Genomic DNA, 6,000 nt, shown 5'->3' with positions numbered 1-6,000 from the left:
ACACCGCCCCGCAGGAAAAGCATGCGGTATAAAGGAACGTGTGCTTTTTCCCTTTTCCAGACATACTGCAGAAAATGCCAACTTTCTCTCTCTCTTTCCATTTTTTTAAAACATAAGGGGGAATGAGGAGAAGGAGGAACACTTGCCCTAGTGTGGCTCCGGGACGGGGTCGCACTTACCCGACTTCTGCTGTCTCCCCGCGCTCCTGATCCTGCTGTCGCTTCCTCTCTGGGTAGGCTGCGATGCTCTGCTGACCGCGGCCTACCCTGTTCTGAAGCCGGGGCCTCAATTTTATCCAGCGCCCGCCCTGGACATGGGGGCGGCGCCGGATCTGACGTCACGTCGGGAGGCAGGCCCTCCCCCGCGGCCTAGGCCGAAGCCGCGGGCTAAATTTAACACTGCCCGCCTGCCCGAGCATGGGTGCGCTTGTGTACCGGAGCTGGATCCTGCGCTCCCCTGGTACCCCCCTGAAGCGCCCCCTTCCCCAGCTGGGGGATTTCCCTGCGCCCACTGGCTACAGGTATGGAAGGGAGGAAGGAGAAAAGGAGGCAGGAGGGAGGAAGCGGAGTGGGGAGAGGGAGGAGGGAGCTGCTGCTGATCACCGCCTTTGGTTACTCTGCAGCTCCAGCCCTGAGTTGCTGGGGCATACGAAATGTATTAAAGTGTTCATCGCTCTTCCTAAGCCTGGAGCCTCTCACTGCCCAGGGGCCCTCCCAGCCCAACCATACCTCCTTGAGGCCATGAGGTAATCCATTTTCGGACGGTGCAGGCACCCTAGCTCCGTCCGCCTTGTCTGGGCGAGGAGAGGGACCGTCCGCCGCCATGCAGCACCGCCGTCATGCGTTGGTGGAGCAGTGGGGGCGCACAGACTAGTCTTGTGCCTCTGTGCAAGCCCATGGTTTCACTACCTAGGGGTGGACAGGGCTAAGTCTGGCATAATGTCCCACGTCGCGGGAGAGGAAACGTGGAGGGACACCCGCACGTGGTCGCCCGTTGTTGGTTTGGGGAAATCGGATCCTTTCAATAGGATCAGTTGACCCTGTCTTATCTTCTCAGAAAATAAAAAATAAAAATAGATGTCTGGGGAAAAGTCCCAGAGATGTCCTTCGGTGCGGGAAAGGATACGCGGAGGTGATACTCGCGCGTGCTCGCCCGTTGATGTTTTGGGGAGATCGGACCCTTTCAATAGGGTCCGTCACCCCTGTCTCCTTTTCATAGCGAGAAAAAAAAGAAAAAAAATTGTCTGGAGACCCAGACTGCATGTGCCTCCATCAGACACTAAGCAAAAACTGGTTTCCGCCCGCTATCGGGGCGAGGGTGTATGCGGCGGAGGAGGAGCTAACTTGTTTTTTGTATACTTAGTGTCAGCCTCCAGACGGCAGTAGCACACACCCACAGTCTGTGTCCCTCAATGAGACGAAGGAGAAATGGCCTGGTCATTAAGGTCAAAATAGGCTTAGTCATGAAGGGGTTAAAGATAGGTTCGCAGGATGCAGACTGAAACGTCAATGTGAACCTAGCCTTAGAGCTGCACAAGAGTTCATACCCCTGTGATAATTGCTGGACCCCAGGGTCTATGTCTCTCCACCTCGGAGAGAGCTTCAACCTAGAGTTAAAGGGTATGTGCACACGTTACAGATTGCTGTGCTGATTTTTCCGTGCGGAATCTGCATATTTTGGCAGAATCCACAGGTCAAAATCCGTGTTTTTCCTGCTCATTTGGCATGTGTTTTTACACCTGCAGATTCCTATAATGGAATGGGTGTAAAAACGCTGCAGAATCCGCACAAAGAATTGACATGCTGCGTAAAATAAGCCGCTGAGTTTCCACACGGATTCTTCTGCAGCATGTGCACAGCGGTTTTTTTTTCCCATAGATTAACATTGTACTGTAAATCACTAGGAAATCTGCAGCGTGTGCACATACGCAAAGAAAAACAATGAATGGTCTTGTGGAATCCCAAGGGTGGGGGGATGCATTTGGGAGCACGTATTCTGGGCCACAGTATCTGGTAGAGATTTCCATCAGATAAGGGAAAATTATATCTACTTTATAACATTTTCCTATCTCACAAATCCCCTTAAAGCGGCAGATTTGTTCTTTTCTCTTAATGGAACAGCCAACCTCCATCCTGTGCTGTTCTACCAAGGATAAATGCATTTAGACAAACTGACAGAAGCCTCATTTCTTTTGTTGACAAAAACTCATGTTTTTGCTCCTTTTATCATCAGTTGGTGAAATAAATGCGCAGGTTATGATTTATTCCTATGAACATAAGGATGAGTGACCTCATGGAGATCAACATCCAACACTGCGGAGACACCATCACATGTTTCTCAACGCAGTGATCTAGAGCAATGCCCCCATCCCTTATGGGAAATATGCAAAACCATCACATGTTTCTCCTTCATTGGAGACTGCCCTTCCCGTGGTTGTTCCTTCCCGGGGAAAGACCTGGCTAGTCATTGCTTGCGTTGAGAAACATGTGATGGTGTCTCCGCGGCTGTTGATTTACATGCTTTTGCATATTTCCCATAAGGGATGGGGGCATTGCTCTAGATCACTGCGTTGAGAAACATGTGATGGTGTCTCCGCAGTGTTGGATGTTGATCTCCATGAGGTCACTCATCCTTATGTTCATAGCCTTTCACTAGGCATTGCTCCTACTAGCCAGTTTCCTACTCCACACTGATGAGGGGCAATACCCCGAAACAGCTGTCTGTGGATGGATACCATGTTTTGGCATAGGTGGTTTCCTTCATTGGAGACTGCCCTTCCCGTGGTTGTTCCTTCCCGGGGAAAGACCTGGCTAGTCATTGCTTGCGTTGAGAAACATGTGATGGTGTCTCCGCGGCTGTTGATTTACATGCTTTTGCATATTTCCCATAAGGGATGGGGGCATTGCTCTAGATCACTGCGTTGAGAAACATGTGATGGTGTCTCCGCAGTGTTGGATGTTGATCTCCATGAGGTCACTCATCCTTATGTTCATAGCCTTTCACTAGGCATTGCTCCTACTAGCCAGTTTCCTACTCCACACTGATGAGGGGCAATACCCCGAAACAGCTGTCTGTGGATGGATACCATGTTTTGGCATAGGTGGTTTCCTTCATTGGAGACTGCCCTTCCCGTGGTTGTTCCTTCCCGGGGAAAGACCTGGCTAGTCATTGCTTGCATTGAGAAACATGTGATGGTGTCTCCGCGGCTGTTGATTTACATGATTTATTCCTATGTCACAGACAGCGATAGCCCCCTCCACCCAATGCCTGTCTGCTGCAGTTGAGACTAAAAACTTGGATAATTTATAATCCTGGAAATACAGGGTGTGCAATTTATATGGATACACCTAAGTAAAATGGGAATGGTTGGTGATATCAACTTCCTGTTTGTGGCACATTATTATATGGGAGGGGGAAACTTTTCCAGATGGGTGGTGACCATGGCGGCCATTTAGGATCCAGCTTTATAAATGGCCCACCCTGTAGTATTTGTGTCCTGGTTTTACCAAAATGTTTCTACACTTTTGCAAAAGTAGAGGCTGCCGGCAATAATCTCATGCTTGGTGCAATTCAGCCAAATTTTGTGCAAATCGTGACTTCTTACAGGGTTAGGAAAAGCACATAACATGCGCATTATAAGAGACTATCAGTCATATATACATGTTGTATTTTATTGTATGTTGGAAAAAACAGTCACCAAAACCTTTTATTTAAAAAGTATGAGGAACAAGAATACAAGAAAGCATACAGGAGTCAGGATTGTAGAGGAGACCTGCTCCCTTTGTCTTGTAAAATGGCACCCAAAACATAAGATCCTCATCAGGAGTCCCTCAGTCTGCACCACATGAAAAAACACTCAACTTGTCATTTCAAGCCTCCAGGATTCTCCTGCTTTTCTTCCCCCTCCTGTACAAAATATGAATGTCCTATCCTATTCTGAATCATACAGTATCAGCTGTTTTCTTTCCCAGGTTTGTGTTCTGATCACATTGGCGATAATGATTTAGGCATGATTCACTGTCATGTTTTACTGGATCAGATGCCGTCCTTCTATACAGTAACATAATGGCCTTGCAGAGGATTTGGGGCATACAGTATACAGGAGGTAGAAGCTTTGCATGCCTGCAAGGAAGACTGGCATCAGATACAATTCACACCATATAGACCAGGCCTGGACTCCTCCTGTAGTTGGTGCTAATCTATTGGTAGGACCTGACCCATCCATGTTCTCTAGCCACTAGTCACGGGTCCTGAGAACTGCCTCTCACCGGATTGGCTCGCCAGGCACAACAGCACATGGGCTTCATACCGCAACTAACAGGTCACACCAGGCTCGCTAATAAGATTTCAGGCAATTGGAGGTGGATCTAAGGGCTCCCGTCCAGAAGCCAGATTATTCATGTGTTCCTGTGAATCAATTCTCTGCAAATTTACTCCCTATCTGTTGTGAAACCACAACTCCAAGCCAAAATCCATTTGGTATTTCAGGATTGGGGTACTGCTACTCCAGACAAGCGGCACGTAGTTGCTGCGTACACAATACGATGTAAGACCAGGGGCACAGCAGAATGCACCCCCTTTCTTCTATGGATAAGGTTCCAAACAATTACACTGGTTATTATTCCATAAAACATTTCCAAAGAATGGCTCATTTACACTGACTAACCTGAACTTAAGCCATTAGGTTTACTAATAACATAATACAGAGGTGGTATGGTCTGCATTAGGAGGCAGAGACTGGTTTCTATGGTTAGAGCCATGGTCTGAGGCTGTACAGAATGGATAACGAGACCCCGGAAGTGCACCGCCACTAATAAAAAGGCAAAGACACAAAAGGAAAGGAAGACTGCACGTGGCCCAACATCTGACAGCAAGAAGGCAATGTGATATATCAGAAAAAATGTGAAAACAGATCTGCAAAGTGGAATAGGAGGTTTCAGCACTGAATTGCCAGAAGAAGTTCCCTGTAAGGCTATGTTCACAACATGCTTTTAACTTGCACCAGTGTTTCTGCATCCAACCCTAGAAGAACACTAGAAGACAGGATTTGGGCAGAAAAGATTGACATTAATGAAGCAGATGGAGTCACTTTCTGCTGTGTGACTTTCTTTACGGCAGAGTCTGTCTTGTGGAGGTAGGCACAAACATGCTGTCGACCAAAAAGACACTGCCAGACACTGCCAAAAAGTGGGTCAGACAGCACAACGTGCTCACATGGTGGTTGGTATACCTTGCCAAAATGGATATCCAAGCTCCACCTAGAATAGGAAGACAGAGGCTCCATCACTACATGGCAGGTAATGAAACAGCACAAAAGTGTTTCATCACCTGCTACAAAATCAACTAAACAGGCTCTTTAGGTATCCGATCAGTTTCAGAAATCTTCCTATATGTTACCAATATGTCAGGCATTATATTGGTGGACTCTGGGCTGTAGAGGGAGCTTGTCAGCATACAATTGTGTGCAGGCTCGGTGCACCTCGGCTAGGACACATTTCCGTGTACCTTCCCACCTGCTGCCCTTATCATGCTCAATATAGTCACGTTAGCACTCAAAAAAAAAAAAAAAAAAAAGCAAGGGGCTGTGGCTTGAGAGGAAACATCAAGTGTCTGGTTTCAACAGTCATTCTGTGCTGGCAGATTCACTTTACACCACCAGCCACGTGCTGAGTGAATTTGCTAAAACTTCCAATTTTCTTCAGAACAACTGACGAGATAACAAAAAGTCATAAGTTCATCTTCAGCTATCTTGTTTTATTCTGAAGTTGTTTCTTGAGCAACTCCAAGCTGAGCAGTCTCTTTCCTTACTGGTTTCTGACGGGGTTGCACTCCTCGCTGAGTCACCGTTTTGGTTAGAAGCAGAGCTCCAGTAGTAGTAGAACGATAACACTCAGCACAGGTTTGCTGTAACACATTCTGCCATCAGTGGCTTGTTATGAAGTTTACACGGTGATCACTACTTATATAGGGCATTTCTACAAACACGGCTGGGTGGGGTAA

This window comes from Dendrobates tinctorius, unplaced genomic scaffold (assembly GCF_039654945.1).
Source record: "Dendrobates tinctorius isolate UK_male_01 unplaced genomic scaffold, ASM3965494v1 ptg000037l, whole genome shotgun sequence".
Lineage (NCBI taxonomy): Eukaryota > Metazoa > Chordata > Amphibia > Anura > Dendrobatidae > Dendrobates > Dendrobates tinctorius.
The sequence above is the reverse complement of the archived record's forward strand: the minus strand, read 5'-3'. Positions refer to the sequence as shown.